Consider the following 20213-nt stretch of genomic DNA (forward strand, 5'->3'; position numbering starts at 1 on the left):
AATGGCCATTCCTTTTGTCAGGTAAGCTGAATTTTTCGATCTTTTATCATTCTGCCCTCACATCAGACTCTGATTTTCCTTTGTAAGCCCCACCTCTTTCTGTCCCAGAGTTCCTTGCCATGTTTATTCTGTCACACAGGCACAGATTGGGTACTGAGCTCATAGTACAGTAGTGCCCTGTCACTCATTTACCTCAGCAGTTGGCATGAACAAGTGCACAATTATAATATATATATATATATATATATATTATATATATTCATATTTAATGTAATTTTCTGTCACCTTCTCTCTAGGTCTTGCTGTGAAAGTATCATTAACTGTTGAGAAGGCAAGAAAGCGACATACTCCTTGATCTTTGGGAATGTTATTCTTGGGCTCGATATTGAGAGGTGTGCCTTACCCGCCTGGCCAGAATAGGATGGGGGCATGGGCGGTTAAAATCACTGCAGTGGTCCCGCTGACTGCCATTTGTACCACATCGTTTTTTTTAGTCGGGTAATGCATCTGCCAGAGACAGACAGAGGCATCATGAATAAATACAAATCAGGGTCCTATGATGTCATTAGGACCCCGACACGATTTTAAGTTGAAATCATGGAAGTCCCAACCCGCGAGTAAACCTAGTGCGATTGGTCTCTCTGAGCCACTGAAGCAGTATTTAAAGGATTACTCAGCTACAGGTAATCAATCATAGGATGAGTATGTCATTATGTTGTTTCGATTGGCAGGAGAATTTCCAGCATCCAAATTGCTTATCATATTTAGCTTTACTAACTCTACTACTCCTATGACATGCTCCCCTCGTGGCCCTAGCATAGCTGGTGGAAGTCTGTTGTTGCTCATGTTGGGACCTTTGAGATGCTCATGGGTGGCAATTTCTGGGTTCTCGAGCCCGTGAGGGCCTGGCTGCAGGCTGCTTCACATTGGCTGCTGCCAGAGCGTCTGGCCCAGCTAACTTCCTGACACCATGGTAGGTATTCATTGAGGTGGTGGCAAAGAAGCAAACGTGCAGACATCCTGAGAGAGGGCAATATGTAAAGTTCCTGTAGCACCACTGCCACTCAATGGGGTAGGGGCTCATCATTTCAACTGGTCTGTGGGAGAGCACGAGCTGCTGCGGCTCATTTGTGCTCAGTGTTTCACCATGTGCATGAATGTGTATCTTCAGGAGAATTGTCCTCCTCTGAGGTGTCTTCTTGTGCAGAATCCAGGTGCAGAAAAGGACCTAGAGCAATGAGAAAAAGGACAAGAGGTAGGATGGCCCCGAGAGGCTGGACATCAGCTGTTCAAGGTGCAGCTTGAAGTTGTCAAGTTGGCTGAATATTTGCTGAGGTGAATGAGGGGTTGCAAGTAATATGCAGATCCTCTGCTCAGATAAGTCACCAGCATCGTCTTCCTTAATACTCAAGGCATTTGCCGTACTACTACTCTCCCGCTTTGTATGCTCTGTTTGGGTAAGGGCTATAATGTCAGGTACTCCACCTGCCTTCTTCTCTCCCTCACATTGGCCGGAATTTTAATCTGGAGGCGGGTAGGGAGCAGGAGTTGGGGGGGGCGGCGGGGGTTCACTGGTGGAAAACGGCCAGGAAACCCGTGGGAACGGGTTCCCCACAGGCCCTGCTGAATTTAACAGCAGGGTGCGATTAACATTTCAAAGCTCTGCAGCCAGCTAGATGGAGAGGTTGGCTGGCTGTTGGGTGGATAGGCCTGTGGCACTAGGCTGCAGAGAGGAGTGGGGTTGGTGAATCGAGGCCGGAGGAGGATCGGGGGTGAGTATGAAATAGGGACATAGGAGGATCAGTGGTGGTGGTGGTGGGGTGATCGGGGGCTGAAGCATGACCAGGGCCGGAAGGGGGGCAGGCAGGGAAGGTGTTCGGGGCCGGAGTGGGGGGGGGGGGGGATCAGATGCCTTGGGGTGGGGGGAAATCGGAAGCGTTGTGGCGGGGTGGGTGAGGGGGGAGATCAGGGCGGAGATTGGAAGGGTCAGGGATATGTCTGATCGCAGGGGTGTGTGAGGCATGGACGCTGGATCCAGCAGGTAAGTGTAAAGGCACTTACCTCCTGGATCCAGCAGTTCTCGCCTCCCTTTAGCTGGAGGGTTCCCCGAGGCCTGGGAGACCTGACTAGCCAGCATTAAATTTGAAATGGTGGATCACCATGAGGCACAGAGCCTCATTATAATATTTAAATGAGTGACCCACCTCCTGGGAGCGGTTTGGCTGTCCTGCATCTGGATAATTCCCAGTAGCTCTGGAGTTCCCTGCAACTATAAGCCTTGCCTTTACCTGCTTCCCTGTTAAACATAAATATAAACATACTGTCACGTATGTACATTCTGTTTGTAGCCACCAGATGGCGTCATTGTTGGAAGTCACTGAGCAGCACGCACATGGTGCTGCTCAGGTATAAAAGGCCAGCCATTTTGAGAGTCAGGCACTTTGGGCCTAAATAAAGCAGAGACAAGGTTATACCTTGCTTAGTTAAACAGTGCTCAGTTTGAACCTTTATTGCATATATAACACATACTTACAAAGAACTTATTTGGTTTCTTACGTTGCAAACTAAAAATGCAAAATGGCTCAGATTCAGAGTTGAGAAGTGGAAATGAAATGGTTCCACAGTGCCACTCATTGGCAAGAGTCTGTAATTACTGTTCTTCAAGTTATCTTGCATCACAGGCTGTCACATAGAATCATGGCAGATGGAGTATAATGTGGGAAAATGTGAGGTTATTCACTTTGGTAGTATTGTATATGTAGGCACTTTGTTAATGACTCCATGAGGCAGGGGTATGGTACTTAAACTGTGAAGACTGTAGTCCTTTATTGCAGCTCCTAGAGTGAGGACACCAAGAGGTGAGCTCCCTTTTATACTGGGTTACCTGCAGTGTGCAGGTGCAGGTAACCCTTAGGTCTCCAGCAGCAGCACCCTCTGGTGTACAGGTAAGGGTGTATACAGGATGAAGGTACATTCAATGTTACAGTACATCATAACATTGTGGGCATGCATACATAACAACATTCGCCCCTAAGCATTTTTCAAGTCCTTATTGCCATGATCTGGGGAGGTGATCAGTAGTGGGCTATGGGAGGTTGTGGTGAGTGTTGTGTGGATGCCAGGTGTGATCTCTGTGCTTGAGGCTGGCCTCATTCATTTCCCCCCCTTACACTCAGACCATGTGGGTGTCACTGTTGTGGGGTCCCTCAGTGGGGGAGCCAGTGCAGTGGGTAGGGTACATACTTTGTAGAGTGGGTAAGTGGTGGTGTGTGGTGGTGGACAGGGCCACAGGATTGTGTGGGCTCTTTGCCCTCCATTGGTGATGAAAGTCTGGTCATCCCAGGGTCCGCCAGAAAAGCTGGAGGGTACTGGCCTCTTGCTCCTGATGTTGGCCCTGGTGGCCATGAGGTGTAGGGCTGGTCTTGGGCAGGTTGCCAGTGGTGGTGGCTGTGCTGCCCATTGATCATTGTCCCGGCAATGGGTCTGCTCCCACTGGGTGTGTGTGAGCCCTTCCTGGGGCATCGCATTTGTTCCAAAAGTCCAGGCTACATGGTCAGGTAGCCCACTGGACCTGGGGGTCTCCCACGGAGGGATTCCTCTGGCATTTACATTGTACCTGTAGAACCAGGTGTCCTTTAACAGTCTACTTCCTGCATACATGATACATTGGCTCCGATCATATATAGTCGAATCTACACTGTTATCTCTCTTTACATTGTTACAGCATTTACATCGCTTTCTTGTATCTCGGTCTCTCCATACATGGTTGTATTTGTCATTTTAAAATTTCTATCATCATCATTAAACATTACAACCTTGTTCTTAACATCACTTACACAAGTATTCATTACATTTTCCTGATCAGTTACTCCAGCATCACAATTCAACGTTTCATTCGCATACCTGCATTCACTAACTGCACTTTTAACTTTAAAGTCCTTGTCATCTTTAGAGTGAAACTGTCCCTTTAATTTATTTTGGTTACCGGTCTCCTTTAAGGGGGCCTTCCAATCCGGTTCGCCGCTCGGTGTCATGTGTTGCTCCTCCAACGCTGCCCCTGGTGGTCTCGTGGCAGCCATTTTGATTTTAGGTTCTTCGCCTCGTGGTGCGGCCGCCATCTTCTCGCTCTCCTCCTGGTAGGCTGTGGTGATCTTTTCCTTCTCAGGTTCAGCCATAGACGTCGGGAATCCAATTTCTTCGCCGATCTTCTTCCCTTGGAGTCCTGCCACGGCCCGGAAGGTGAGGTCTGAACGTTCGGTTTTGGTGATCTCGCCATGGTGTTGTGGAATCGTCGCCGCGCAGTCGAATGGACGGTAGGATTTCTGGGTGCAGTGACGGATCCAAGTTCTGGACTGCATGGGATGTCGATTGCTGGAGCCTGGAGGCCGTCGTCACTTCGACCGATTTGGACCTGCTTCATCCAACTTCTTCCCAGCAGCACTGGACCATCACCGGCAACAATCCACAGGGGGAGTTTGTTCATCACGCCGCCCTGGGAGACCTGGACATCCACGCTGCCAACGACTGGGATTTTGCCTTTGGTGTAGGTGAGCAGCTTTGCCTGGACAGGACACAGTTTTGGTCATTTGGAGGGATTATTCCAAAGCTTTTCAAAGTTCTTCTGGTTCAACAAAGACTGGCTCGCTCCTGTGTCGATCTCCATTGAAACTGGAACTCTGTTGATGTCTACTTCCATCTTTCACAGAGAACTCTTGGTGAAGCAGGTATAAATTCCATACTCTTCTTCCAGGGGTTGAGCAACTTCGTCTTCATCAGTGTCGGAGCCCAGGTGATCAGCCAACTCTTCAGCAACGCGGTGAGTAAAGCTTTTTCTGCACATTCTCGAAAGGTGACCTTTCGCATTGCAGCCTTGCAGGTGTACTCTTTGTAGTGGCACTGGTGGGCCCCGTGGTTTCCTCCACAGCACCAACACGGGGCTAGCCGGTTGGCCCCATGTGGCGGACTCAGGGTTGTGGGACCCGGGGCAGTATTTCTATCTTTAGAAGTCGCCATTCGGTTCACTGCGCCCATCAGTTTAGAGTCCTGGGTATGGGTCATCATTCGCTTGGAGTCGCCGACCGAAATCATGTAGGCCTGGCTCATTTTAATTGCCTTCTGCAGAGTGACTGTGATGTCTGCAGAGAGCAGTTTGTGGAGGAGGCCCTCGTGGCCGATTCCGATAACAAATATGTCCCTTAGTGCTTCGGTAAGGTGGTCGCCAAAATCACACGGTGCAGCCAACCTTCTTAAATCTGCAGCAAACTTAGCAATTTTTTGGTCTTTGGGTCGCCGGTGAGTGTAGAACCGGTACCTGGCTGTGAGGATGCTTTCTTTGGGTTTTAGTTGCTCTTGTATTAAGGTTGCAAGTTCTCCATAGCTCTTGGTTGTTGTCTTCGCTGGGGCTAGCAAGTCCCTGATGAGTCCATGGATAGTGGGCCCACAACTACTAAGCAGAATGGCCCTGCACTTGTTCGCCAGTGTGATCGGTGTGTTCCCATCCAGGTTGTTGGCTATGAAGAAGTGTTCTAACCTTTCCACAAAGGCGTCCCAATCTTTCCCATCGGCGAATTGTTGGAAGTTGCTGAGATTCGACATGTTGTGTGTGCAGTTCGTGACCTCGTCGCCAGTTATTGTATATGCAGGCACTGTTAATGACTCCATGAGGCAGGGGTATGGTACTGAAATTGTGAAGACTGTAGTCCTTTATTGCAGCTCCTAGAGTGAGGACACCAAGAGGCTAGCTCCCTTTTATACTGGGTTATCTGCAGTGTGCAGGTGCAGGTAACCCTTAGGTTTCCAGCAGAAGCATCCTCTGGTGTACAGGTAAGGTGTATATAGGGTGAAACATAGAAACACAGAAACATAGAAAATAGGTGCAGGAGTAGGTCATTCAGCACTTCGAGCCTGCACCACCATTCAATAAGATTGTGGCTGATCATTCCCTCAGTACCCCGTTCCTGCTTTCTCGGCATACCCCTTGATCCCCTTAGTCTTCAGACTTGTCTTTTTAACACACTTTGACCCTTTAGAATTTTGCTGTAAAGTGGCCCTTTTTGTTTTTTGCCTCGGGTTTCTCGGCCCTCCACTTTTACTATTCTCCTTTCTATCTTTTGCTTCTGTCTCCATTTTATTTGTCTCTGTCTCCCTGCATAGGTTCCCATTCCCCCTGTCATATTAGTTTAACTCCTCCCAAACAGCACTAGCAAACACTCCCCCTACGACATTGGTTACGGTCCTGCCCAAGTGCAGACCATCTGGTTTGTACTGGTCCCACCTCCCCCAGTACCGGTTCCAATGCCCCAGGAATTTGAATCCCTCCCTGCTGCACCACTGCTCAAGCCACCTATTCATCTGAGCTATCCTGCGATTCCTACTCTGACTAGCACGTGGCACTGGTAGCAATCCTGAGATTACTACTTTTGAGGTCCAATTTTTAATTTAACTCCTAGCTCCCTAAATTCGTCTCGTAGGACTTCATCCCATTTTTTACCTATATCGTTGGTACTTACATGTACCACGACAACTATTAAATGTTAGTGTTCAGAGAGATTTGGGTCTCCTTGTACAGGAAACACAGAAAGTTAGCATGCCAGTACAGCAAGCAATTAGGAAGTCAAATGATATGCTCGCCTTTATTGCAAGGGATTGGAGTGCAATAGTAAGGAAGTCTTACTACAATTGTACAAGGTTTTGGTGAGACCACACCCTGGAGTACTGTGCATAGTTTTGGTTTCCTTATCTGAGGAAAAGAAAGAGTTGCAATTATGCAGCACCTTTCATGACCACCGGACGTCTCAAAGCACTTTACAGCCAATTAAGTACTTTTGAAGTGTAGTCACTGTTGTAATGTGGGAAACACAGCAGCCAACTTGCGCACAGCAAACTCCCACAAACAGCAATGTGATAATGACCACATAATCTGTTTTTGCTATGTTGATTGAGGGATAAATATTGGTCAGGACACCGGGGATAACATCACATAAGAAATAGGAGCTGAAGTAGGCCATTTGGCCCTTAGTGTCTGTTCCACCATTCAATAAGATCTTGGCTGATCTGATCTTGGCCTCAACTCCACTTCCCTGTCCGCTCCCTATAACCCTTGACTCCTCATTCAAAGATGTGTCTATCTCCATCTTAAATATATTCAATGATCCAGCCTCCACAGCTCTCTGGGGTAGAGAATTCCAAAGATTCACAACCCTCTGAGAGAAGAAATTCCTCCTCATTTCCGTTTTAAATGGGTGACCCCTTATTCTGAAACTGTGCCCTCTAGTTCTAGATTCCCCCATGAGAGGAAACATGAACTCTACATTTACCCTGTCAAGCCCCCTCAGAATCTTGCTCTCCTGCTCTTCTTCGAAATAGTGCCATGGGATTTTTTACCTCCTCCTGAGAGGGCACATGGGACCTCGGTTTAACGTCTCATCTGAAAGATGGCACTTCCGACTGTGCAGCACTCCCTCAGCACTCCACTGGAGTGTCAGCCTAGATTTATTTGCTCAAGTTCCTGGAGTGGGACTTGAACCTACAACCACTTTCCTTTGAGGCGGTGCAACGAAGGTTCACTAGATTGATCGCTGGGATGAGAGGGTTGTCCTATGAGGAGAGATTGAGTAGATTGGGCCTATACTCTCTGGAGTTTAGAAGAATGAGAGGTGATCTCAATGAAACATATCGGATACTGAGGGGGATTGACAGAGTAAATGTGAAAGGTTGTTTCCCCAGGCTGGAGAGTCTAGAAATACGGGCTATAGACTCAGGATAAGGGGTCGGCCATTTAAGACTGAGATGAGGAGGAATTTCTTCACTCAGAGGGTTGTGAATCTTTGGAATTATCTACCCCAAAGGGCTGTGGATGCTGTGTCATTGAGTATATTCAAAGCTGAGATAGATAGATTTTTCGACTCTCGGGAATGAAGCGATATGGGGATCGGGCAGGAAAGTAGAGTTGAGGTCGAAGATCAGGCATGATCTTATTGAATGGCGGAGCAGGCTCAAAGGGCTGTATGGCCTACTCCTGCTAATTCTTATGTTCTTATGATCTTATCATGAACAGTAACAGCACAGGAGGCCATTTGGCCCATCTTGCCTGTGTTGGCTCTTTGAAAGAGCTATCCAATTAGTCTCCTTCCCCATAGCCCTGCAATTTTTTCCCCTTCATGTGTTTATCCAATTCACTTTTGAAAGTTATTAATGAAACTGCTTCCACCATCCTTTCAGGCAGTGCATTCCAAAAAATAACAACTTGCTGCGTAAAAGAACATTCTCCTCATCTGGCCTCTGGTTCTTTTGCCAATCACCTTAAATCTGGTTACCGACCCGCCTGCCACTTGAAACAGTTTCTCTTTTTTACTCTATCAAAACCCTTGATGATTTTGAACACCTTGATTAAATCACCCCTTAATCTTCTTTGTTCTATAGAGAACAACCCCAGCTTCTCCAGTCTCTCCACGTATCTGAAGTCCCACTTCCTTGGTACCTAATAAATATACTTTGCACCCTCTCTAAGGCTTTGATATCCTTCCTAAAGTGTTATCGCGACGATATGAAATGGGCATTAAATCTTGCTGACCATCTGCCGTAAAGTCCTTAGCAACAGCATGGCAAAGCTCGATTCCCACGATTCAGAAGGTCAAGGGTCATCATGACATGCACTGAAGAGGAGACAGAGAGAGAGGGAGCTCAGAGGGACTGAAGGCGTGTCTGAGTGTGGTGTGGCTGCTTTGGGAGGAAGGAGGGAGAGTTTAGAGCTTTAGAGCAAATAGGGAAACAAAAATTAGCTGTTTCCAGAAACATATTTGCCCAAATTTGGCATCTAATGGAGGGAGAGGAGGAGGCGACACAGCATGCTGTGGAGACTGATGCTGGAGAGAACAGTGAGATGGGATAGGAGGGCGCAAAAGAGCGAGGAGGTTCTTGAACAAGGCAACTGTCTCCTTCCTACAGGAGGTCGAGTTACGCTGGGGTGATTTGACACAGGGAGGGTGTGGGAAGCCTACCCCAAAGGCCTACCAGAAGATACGGACCGAGATAGCAGAGATGGTCTCACGACGACCAACGAGATGCGTGAGGGCAACCAATGCCGCAAACAATGGAATGACCTTGTGGGATCCGCAAGAGTAAGTATTACATTTATTTACATGTACTTATGTATTTATATAATTTGATTTGTACTAGTCATGAGTGACTATCAGCAGATGTGAGGTCTTTCACTTTTACCGGGAATAGTTTACTCAAAGTCTGCGGTCACGGTGCTCGTCTAAGGTAAAGAATAATAATTATCATAATAATCATGATTACATCTGTTGGTTATGTATTGTATCAGTCTCTGTAACAGTACCTAGCAATGATATCACGCAATGATCTGATGCCATGTTGTCCTGCCACCTTTTACAGAAGAAGCTCTCGACGATGAAGTCCGTGCAGAGGCGAACGGGTGGGGGGTCACCAGTCCCCAGCGACATCACTGAGATGGAGGAGCGGATGCTCACATTTGTGGGGAAGCACACCCGGACAGCCACGGAAGCATCTGCAGACCCTGAAGTGATGCCACATGAGTAAAGTTTACACCATTGCGTGATGTAAAGTCAATAGAAGCCACACCCACTCATATCTGAACAATTATATATGATAGATGATTCTAAAATTGTCCTAGAAATAATGTTGGCCGAATGAAAATCATTGCAATGTGTTGATGGTCATTAAATGTGATGTCTGTGATGATTTTGAGAGCAGTGGTGCTTTTGTCGTGCATATGCTGTGTGTAGCACTGGACTCACCTTGTGATCCTAGCACCCACTTCTCCTCTAATAACCTCATTTGTGTTTTGCAGCTCAGCCAATGTTAATTCCTGGATTCTTTTACTTCAATCTGGTTCAGTAAAATTACTGAGTCGAATACCTCTTGTGCTTTGAACAAAGTAGTCTTTATTACCGGCCAGTAAGACCTATCAGACAGAAGATATACTCTCTGGATAGAGCGTACACACTCCCTACGGATAGGTGAAGTTACATCGTAAAGCGTTAACAGTTATACAGTTTTGAAATCAGATAACAAAATACAAATGGATTGACAGTCTAACTCAGTCACTCATTAGTCAATCTATATGAGATGTTCTTCTTGAAAGCTTAAGTATTGCCTCCAAATGTTTCAATCTAATGGTGTGACTATTTATTTACTGAGACCTTGCAATTCTGCAGATGTATTTCATGTTACAATTATATATTATTGGCAGGATTAGTGACTTGAAACCTTGAGACAGACTGTTAGCTAAGCTGATGTTGCACTATTTGCAATCTGACATTCTCCCAGCTATTCTTCCATGGCTTATACATTTTCATATATCCCGTTTACTTTACTGTCCTTAATTCCATATATTCCGTTCAGATATCCACATCCCCCCTTTTATCATTCTATGATAACATTTAGGATCATTCTATGAGTATTGCATTGTTGAGTAGTTCTCTAGTTTGTTGGATCATAACCCGGGAACCCTTGACCACAAGAGGGTCTGCTAACCTTGTCATTGCTTTACAGCAGAGGTTAAGGCAACCAACAATCAAACAGCAGGTAATTATTATGATGAGAACAATTGCGCCATGTATTAGATAGGATCTCCAAGATCCACCCAGAAACCAATCAAACCTGCTAAGTTCTTTTGCTGGTGTGGATAACTTTTTCACCTCCCTCCTTATGTGATCGGCAAGGTGGGTTATGTTTTCTGAACTATCAGGAATGTAAGTGCAACATTCAGATCCTATCAGGGCACACGTTCCCCCTTTCTCAGCTAACAGGTAATCGAGGGCCATTCGGTTTTGTAATGCTACGGTCCTTATCGCTACCATTTCAGCTGTGATGCCCTCCAGAGCCTCAGCAGTGCGGTTAGCTACCTGTTCCAATATCGTTTCTTTGAATCCATCTAACAGTCTCAGTTAGGGTCAGGGGAACGGTGCGCAAAGGAATTCCCCCTTTGGAATGTATAGGGATATGTGAACACACCCAGCATCTAGTGAAGTGCCCTTTTTCCGCATAAACGTAAGACATATACAAAAAGGTGTTTACATGGAGCTCTCGCCTTTGTCTTCCTTCCCGTGCACCAAAACTGTCATATATCAACACTATTATGCAGACCGTAGCATACAGACACAGTCTCATCTTATAAATAGTCCAATTATTTAGCTGATAAAAAGAGTTCTGTTTTCACGTTTCCCTTCAGGTTTCCGTCAGTGTATTTGGCTGTCTGACAGGTAAGAGTTCAAACTGATCCTCCTTCAACTGCCTTGTTCAGCTATAGGGAGGAGGAGATCTGGAACAGAAACAGGAATTAGACTAACCAGCAAAATTTGTTTAAATGGTGATGAGCTTGCAGTGGTGCAGGTGAACCCAGACACTTTTCCCCTCAACCTTGGCTGCAGTGGGGGTAGTGAGTGACACCTAAAAAGGCCCCTCCCATTGTGGCTCTAATCCCTTCCGAATCCATACTTCCCTGGTGCCACGAGGGACAATTCGGGTAAAACTGGGAGGTCGAGGTGAGCATCTTGAACCTGGTTGTGAACTAGTCGCAGAGCCTGAGTCAGAGAAAGAACATAGGTGGTCATCAGTCTAGCTGAGATCTCATATCTAGGAACAATTTCCCTCATTAACACCTTAACAACAGTCTGAGTCTTATCGTCCAGGTTAGGGTAGGCTTCAAGCCATCTGCTAAACACATCTACTATTACTAACACATATCTGTAACACTGAACTTTTTGCAACTCAATGTAGTCCAACTGAAATATCTCAAAGGGACCTTCGGGTAGGGGCGTTTTACCCCAATCACAGGGGACTCCCTTCCCTGGAATATGTTGCTGGCCAACCAGGCAACGACTACTGATGTTCTGGGTGAGCGCCTGGAGTTTAGGGTGCCACCAAGTAGCCAAAAGCGTATCACTTGTTGCCCTTGCTCCACAATGAGTAGCAAAATGCAGACATTCTATAACCCATGAAGCCAACTCGTCAGACATGCAAGTCTGTTCCGCGGGAGTGGTCCAGAGTTTAGAAACATTGTCATAAGTACATGCATAATATTTCCACAACAGTTTATCTTTTTCAGGAGCGTCCCCCTGTGCTTTTATAACATCTTGGATGGTTGGCATTGGTTTTTCCGAGGCTAACTTATCCTTCGCAGGATTTTTAGTCTGACTCATAATTTTGGGCACTACCATCTGTTGGTCATGAGAGGCCTGTTTGGCCTCTTGGTACAATGGCAATGCGTTTGGGGAACATGAGGGCTTGCAACAAATCAGATACTAGCTGTTTGAGATATCTCATTCCCCTGTGAGGTTAGGAATCCCCTATTTTTCCATAATTGTCCGAAATCATGCGCCACCCCAAAGGCATACCTAGAGTCGGTATAGATATTGACTTTGAGATCTTTGGCCAAGATACAGGCTTGGGTGAGGGCGAATTGTTGAGCTTGTTGAGCAGAATAGGCGGTTTCAAAGCAGCAGATTCCAAGACCTGATTCTCCTGGTTTACTATGGCGTATCCTGAGATTCGTGTATCTTCTGGATTAATAGAAGTACTTCCGTCAACAAACATAAACAATCATGACTGGGTTCTTCCTCATCTTGGGGTGGCTCAGTAAGAATACAGTCTGGATTAATTGCAGTATAGTGCCAAAAAGTCAGTTTAGGATTGCCTGTGATTTCAGTGGGTTCTGTCGGATTGCCCTGCACTGAGATCTCAATCGGATCAATGGGAGTATAACCCACTTGGGAGGGGTTCTCTGCCCACACATAGTCAGGTATGCCGGAGCCAGTATGATGCTGTAGAGTCGTTAAGACCTTCTCGGGGTCCCCATGAAATTTGCACATCCCGGCTGGTAGGGTCAGCCTCATCTATGGCCTTGCGTACCATAACTCCCAAATCTTTAGCATGGTGAGGGGCTAATACTTCACAAGCAATATGCGGTGCCATTGTTAGGGGCTGTTTCCACAGATTCTTATCCACTTCCACAAAATCTGCCTCTCTTTCCAGTCCAGTCACTCTAGCCCTTAATAGAATTCCCTTCACTTCCCCTTCGTGATCCTGATAAAAGTTCTGCAGGTCCTGATTCTTTCCACTGGGATCGTATGCTAGGGTCATGTGACAGGGTGCCTGCGGCAGGTCCAGAGACCACCACTGAGGGGTTCTAGTGGTATAATACTGCCGCTTAAGGGTTTCCTGTTTTACAATAATCCCGTTATCTCCACACTCCAAATGCAACTGGAATTTGCAAAGGAGGTCTCTAGCCATCAAGTTACAGTCCAGATTGGTTGTGATAACAACTCGATGTTCCACCGATTCTTCCTGGTAACCCATTTTAACCGGTTCTGACACTGGGAATGTCGAGATTTGTCCCAGGAATCCTGAAAGTTCCTGTGTTTCAGTAGAAGCAGGGAGTTTAAGCTTTGATTGTACAGAAGACATGAAGGCTCCCGTATCTATCAAAAAGGGTTGCCACTCATTCAGAATGGGTTCGTCGTCCGGGGAGGATCCCTGCACAATCAAGCTGCGTAGTCAATCGGGGGACAATTGACCAAAGGGGTTGTTCTGGGAGAAGTTAGTGTAAGATCTTCCTCTCCCCCCTTGCCCCCCTCCTCTTCCTCCTCTTCCTTTTCCATGCTGACGGTAGGGGCAATTTTTATTCCAATGTCCTTCCTGCCCACAATTAAAACAGTCAATTCCTCTTACCCAGTCCCGGCCTCTTCCCATACCATGCCGGGGACAATAGGGAGGTTTATTAGCAGGGCTCGGGCCGTTTGGTTGTTTAGTATAACCGTATCCTTGCTTATCCATCCAATCCTGTATGCAACACTGCGGTTCTATTGATCCTTCCTCCCGAGATGGCTCTTCCTTTCTAGTCACGTATTCAGTTTTGACCCGGGTTGGGGGCGCACCTCCCCCCTCCCCTTTCTTTTTCTGCCAATAATATCTAACTGCCCTTTACATCTGTCCGGATAGCGTGAGCAATCAAATAGTTGTTTGAAGATCACAGACATCTATAGAGAGGTGGTCTGCAGCTTGTTGTGCATCAGGGTTTGGCATTGGTCTGACAGGGAATTGGTGTCGGGACTTTGGGATCTTGGAAATCATTTCTAGGCCGGTGGATGTTTCAGAGCTGTCTGACTGCTTGACAGTTCTGCGTCTCGATCGGCGGGGGTGTTTGCTATGTCTTTCACAACTTGGACTGGTTGACTAGAAGATTTACGGGACTGTTTGTGATGTTGAGATATAGTGCTGCCCTTTCGAGTGTGAGATCTGGTCCTTTCGGCTATATTGCCTGTGAACTGGGGATCCGAATCGCTATCAGAGGATGAGGAGTCAGTTTGGGTTTGTTGCTTTGGTGATATGTGGTTGTTCCTAACTCTTTTTTACTGGAGTGTTAGGTGGAGGGTGTTGGGAAGAGGACTGGAGCAAGAGGCCAGGGGGTGCGGGAGGCGCCGTTGGGCGCTGAGTCAGTGGCCACTCATCAATTTCATCATCAGCCTCGGTTAACACAAAGCCAGCCATTTTAACTTGTAGTTGATCAATACCTTTCTCAGAGGTCCCAGAGGATCTCTTAGCAAGTTTCTCGTGCGCACATTCATTCTTTTTTTTTAAAGACGTCTACAGTTTTAACATGTGTTCCCTCTGTCAATGCAAGTCCTAATTTAATAGCATTGTTTGCCAACTCGATAGAAGTGATGCATCTTTTAATTTCTGACAATAATGTCGCCAGGTTGCAATTAAATTTTTTTATCCCCTTTTCCTCGTCCCCTTCTCCAAATTAATCCCTGTGCTTTTTTTTTTACCTCTACGCTTCTAGTGTCACTTAGAGGCCACTGGTCATCCCCTAATAATTTGTTCAGGGCTCCTGATAATTTTCTAAAGTCTTCAGCTCTTTCAGGGAATTCCTCACATAACTTTTGTAGCGGACTATCCGCATCCGTGGTTTTATCTAACTGATTTCCCATTTTCACACTGCCCCTCGTATTACTGTGTCGCTACGCGTTCGTGTCGTCGTGCAATTTAAACAAACTTACAAATAGACACAGACTTTACAGAACTAACACGGACTTTAACTAACTCCAAATCTAACACTTACCCGCATCACCGCACGGTCCGCGTCGCCGCACGATCTTAATACTAAACTACCACGTCGCCTCGCAGTTCACGTCGCCTCGCAATCCGCGTTGCCTCGCAGTTCACGTCGCCGCGCAATCCGCGTCGACCCGTGGCTCGCGTCGCCGCGCGAGTTAAGATACTTTAACTTTACTTCAAACACTTACCCGCATCGCCGCACGGTCCGCATAGCCGCGCGATCTACAAAATAGACAAAGACTTCTAACACTTACCCGCATCACCGCACGGTCCGCATAGCCGCACGATCTACAAAATTACCCGCATCACCGCACGGTCCGCATAGCCGCGCGATCTTAATACTAAACTTAAAACTCTAAACACTTTAAGACTTACAGACTTACTGCCATTAGCACTGACTTTCGCGATTCGCGTTGCTGCGCCTCTGCGTCACTGCGCGTTTACGTCACCGCGCGTTGACGTCACTGCGCGTTCGCTTCACTGCGCGTTTACGTCGCTGCGCGTTCGCTTCGGCCCTTCTCTCGGCCGCGCGTTCGCGTCGGCCCTACCTTCCGAGTTGCTGCGGGGTTTTTTTTTAAATTCAATCAGAGCCTAGACGGGCCAAGTGATATACAAGGTCGACGTCGTACCTGAGTTGAACACCTATCCTCTATTTAAATCCCCATTTTATTCCCTGTGAGCCTAATTTTCTAATTTTGATTTCTTATGAGCCTCAATTAATTTATTTTAGTCTCCAAATTTCCCTATCCTTTCGCGTTACTGCGCAGTTTAAATTCAATCAGTCAATGAAAGCCCTAATTTAATGGAGTTTTTCTGTCAACTGGACAGGAGTGATTTTATATTTTTCATAATTTAAAATCTCAGAACATCTTTTTCTTTCGGCACCTATTTAGTACGTTACTTTTTTTTTTATAACTAGAGAGAAGTCTGGCACGTAGGCTGTGGACTGCTTTTCGTTATCTCAATTGTTCCAGCCTCAAGGTCGTGTTATTTAATATAATTTTTTTTTTAAATCCTTTTGAATCCATCTCAGTTGTTTTGCTGTGCCTTCACTGAATGTTTGCTTTCAACAAGTTTTTCTGAACTTTTTTAAAACCACCGGGACCATGTAATTTTTTCTTTTTTAACAAATCTATCCTTTGGGCATTTCCTGGCTCCGCAACTTATCATCCGAATATACGTAATTCAATAAGGTTCACACTCTTAAACTTCCCACATACAGGACAACACTACGAAGGGTTAAAACAAACTTTCATTCTGTTTGAGATAAAACAAACCACAACTCCCCGGCTTTTTTTTACAGTAAAAGTCACAGAAGCATTTCTCATTTAAACAGACATTCATAAGAGTCTCTTTTCTTTCCTATTAATTTTTTTTGGATCCATGATTGATCATCTATCCCTATCTAGCTCTAACTATCTTTCCCTTTCCAAGTCGCCGCTTGGTTTGCGTCATCGCACAATTTCCCTATCTCTATCCCTATTCTAAGTTTGAAAGGTATTCACCAGATTGTCCTGGATCTCGTTCAGACACTACCTGAGAACCAGCGAGTGGCTAAACTTTCCTCAGACTTTTGAAACCGGGGGAAACTGGAGCAGTATTGAAATCATACTCACTCCAGTGGCCATTTTCCCCTCGTCTCATCCAAGGCTAGTCTGGCTCTTAATTCGCAAGTTTTCGGCAGTCGTCCGTTGAGATCCCACTTCTGACACCAAATGTTAATTCCTGGATTCTTTTACTTCAATCTGGTTCAGTAAAATTACTGAGTCGAATACCTCTTGTGCTTTGAACAAAGTAGTCTTTATTACCGGCCAGTAAGACCTATCAGACAGAAGATATACTCTCTGGATAGAGCGTACACACTCCCTACGGATAGGTGAAGTTACATCGTAAAGCGTTAACAGTTATACAGTTTTGAAATCAGATAACAAAATACAAATGGATTGACAGTCTAACTCAGTCACTCATTAGTCAATCTATATGAGATGTTCTTCTTGAAAGCTTAAGTATTGCCTCCAAATGTTTCAATCTAATGGTGTGACTATTTATTTACTGAGACCTTGCAATTCTGCAGATGTATTTCATGTTACAATTATATATTATTGGCAGGATTAGTGACTTGAAACCTTGAGACAGACTGTTAGCTAAGCTGATGTTGCACTATTTGCAATCTGACATTCTCCCAGCTATTCTTCCATGGCTTATACATTTTCATATATCCCGTTTACTTTACTGTCCTTAATTCCATATATTCCGTTCAGATATCCACACCAGCAGTGCAGCCCCAGGCAAGGCCACAGAGGCCAAAAGGTGGGGGCGTGGGGCAGGAGTCGGCGGACGATCCCACTACATCTGGTGCTGAGGAGCTCCGATTCTCGCCCGTCAATCTGCTGGGTCTTTTCTCTACGGATGAGAGCGCGGACTTCGAGGAACCTGCACCGCCACGCTCCAGAAGCCATTCCACCCCAAGGCCATCTAGTGGTCCTCCGGTTATTCCCGCCTCCACTGGAGGTACCGGCCCCAAACACCTCGCCACAGGGAACCCCATATGTCCCCAGGATGGTGCCGACCCTGCGGAGGCCTCGTTGAAATGGCAGGTCTGGTCCACGAGCGCCACATGAGAGCGGAGAGATGGTACAGTTGTCCACGAGGACTGTAGGCATTGGTGACCAGTTCATCGAAGCATTGGGGGGCATATCCCGACAGCTGGCCACCATGACTGAGTACATTCCGGGGATGGCGGAGGTCCTGGATGCGATAATGAGGAACACTGCTGCCACAGGCCTCCCATTCTCCCATTGGTCCCCGAGCGCAGCACTCCACCCCTAGGTTCTGCACCACCACTGCAAACGATAGATGAGATGAAGGACCAAGATCCTGCTTCTGCATCAGAGAATGTTGCCTCCTCGGCAACCCCCGCTCCCATACCAGTGCAACCACCACATCTGCCTTCATCCCCCGCAATGAGGCACCGCCTGAGGAGCTCCTCAGCCAGGCGCCGTGGAGTGAGGAGGGGAAGGGATAGAGGTGGGTAGAAGAAGGGGACTCGGGAAGGAAAGAGAGCTGTATGTCTGCAGGTGATGGCTATGTTATATCTCCATCTGGGTGTATGTAATTTGTTGTAATGTATGGGGGGAGGGGACCACGCTCCTGATTTGCATTTTTATTCTGTGTTGCTGGACATGTTGAACATTTGATTGATGTCAAGGATGGAAAAAGTGGGATGTGGACAGGGGTTGGGTGTTTTTGTCTGTGATACTTATGATTTCAGACCAATGTTGGCATAATTTTTTTTTTATTAAACATAACCTTGTTGCGCATTGTCTCAGATAGCTGGTGATTCCTTAACATGAAAGGATTAAATAAAACTTAACTTCAATCAATGTAAACTTTAACTGGCACCAAGGTGATGGGCACCATTGATGTCTGAGCTGCACACACACAGCAGTGTATCAGTTTTGTCATTCACAGAATTGTTCTTTCAGGCAAATCGTTCAGCTATCAGCTCCTCACATAAGAGTCTTGCAGCTATGTAGCCACCACGGGTCCTTTTCTGCAGTCTGGAGGCGGTTGTGGGCATGGTTGCATAGCCAGCCTGATTGTTCGGCCCTAGTTCAGCATCCAGCCCCCGCGTCATCCTCTTCCTCTCTCTCCTGAGGTGAAGCATCAGTCCCTTCTGGCAATTCTTGGCCCCTCCTGATAGCCAGATTGTGCAGCATGGAGCACACGACCACGAATTTACCCACTTGCTCAGGGTTGTATTGTAGCTCCCCTCCTGAGTGGTCCAGACATCTGAAGCGCTGCTCAAGCACACTAATTGTTTTCTGGACCTCATTGCGTGTGTCTCTGTGACTCTGGTTGTATTGCTTCTCGGCCTCGGTGTGGGTGTAACACAGTGGGGTCATCAGTCAGGTGAATAGGCCATATCAGTTATCACCAAACATCCAGCATTGTCCTTGTAGCTGAGTCTTAAAGATGTCAGAGACAGCGCTCTCACGCAGGATGTGAGCCTCATCGAAGCTGCCCGGACACTTGGCATTCACTGCCATTATGATCTGGCTGTGGTCGACAACTAGTTGGACCTTCAGAGAGTGAAATCCTTTTCTGTTACGAAAAAGCTCTGGTTCCTGAGAAGGTGGCCGCATGGCGATGTGAGTGCACTGTATTGCTCCCTGGGGAATTTAGCAATTTAGCAATGCAGTAGAATGCTCCAGCCCTGTCAGTTTGAGCTTCCATGGTCATGGGGAAGCTGATAAAGTCCATCCTTCACATGTACAGGGCCTCCATGACCTATCTAATGCAGCAATGGGTGGCATGGTGAGACAGAGGGTGTGTATGGTCTGGCCCTCCTCCTCATTCTTGCATGGCTTAAATTGGGGACATAATGATGTGCATCACACATTGAGCCATCTGCACTCTGCAGCATCTGCATATTAATTGATGCAGACTGCGAAATGGCTGGCCCCATTGCAATAAAAGTATAATAGCGATTGGTCAGAAGCAATACTTTCCTCACTAAAATACACCTAGAGTAAACCAGCGAAAATAGTCCAGAGTCTGAAAATATGTCTGTTGAGATGGTCACTTCACCTGAGAAGAACTCCAGAGTCAATCCAAATTTCCCGAAGTTGAAGCAGCCTTTTGAATGAAGCGACCTGCGATTTAAAAAATGGCAGCCACACCGCTGGCTTTAGTTCAGAACAGTTCCACTTTTTCCGGGCGATTTTTTTGGGCAAGCGATATTGTGGCCGACATGTGTGCGAGGTGGTGAAAGTGATGCTGAGCGATCTCCTGGGCGTTAGTTTTGTCTTTACGACAAAAAAAAATGGGCGGGTGGTATTATTCAATCTCGGCGTTAATTCCATGCGGAAAGTAACGCTGAGCGATATTATGGGCGTTGATTTCGCCCATTTTGATGATTCCGCCCAAAAAAAGTGGGTGGGCGGTATTAATATTATTTTTTCCCGGCGTTATGCACATGGGAAAAGTAACGCTCGGCGATAAGTTTCCGAAAAATGCCCGTCAGTTTCCATTTTGTGGCTAAATGGATTTTATATGGGTTTATACGTAATTTCAGCAGTAAAATGGACGTTAAGTAGGCATTTAGCATG

Source organism: Pristiophorus japonicus, chromosome 3 (genome assembly GCF_044704955.1).
Source record: "Pristiophorus japonicus isolate sPriJap1 chromosome 3, sPriJap1.hap1, whole genome shotgun sequence".
Lineage (NCBI taxonomy): Eukaryota > Metazoa > Chordata > Chondrichthyes > Pristiophoridae > Pristiophorus > Pristiophorus japonicus.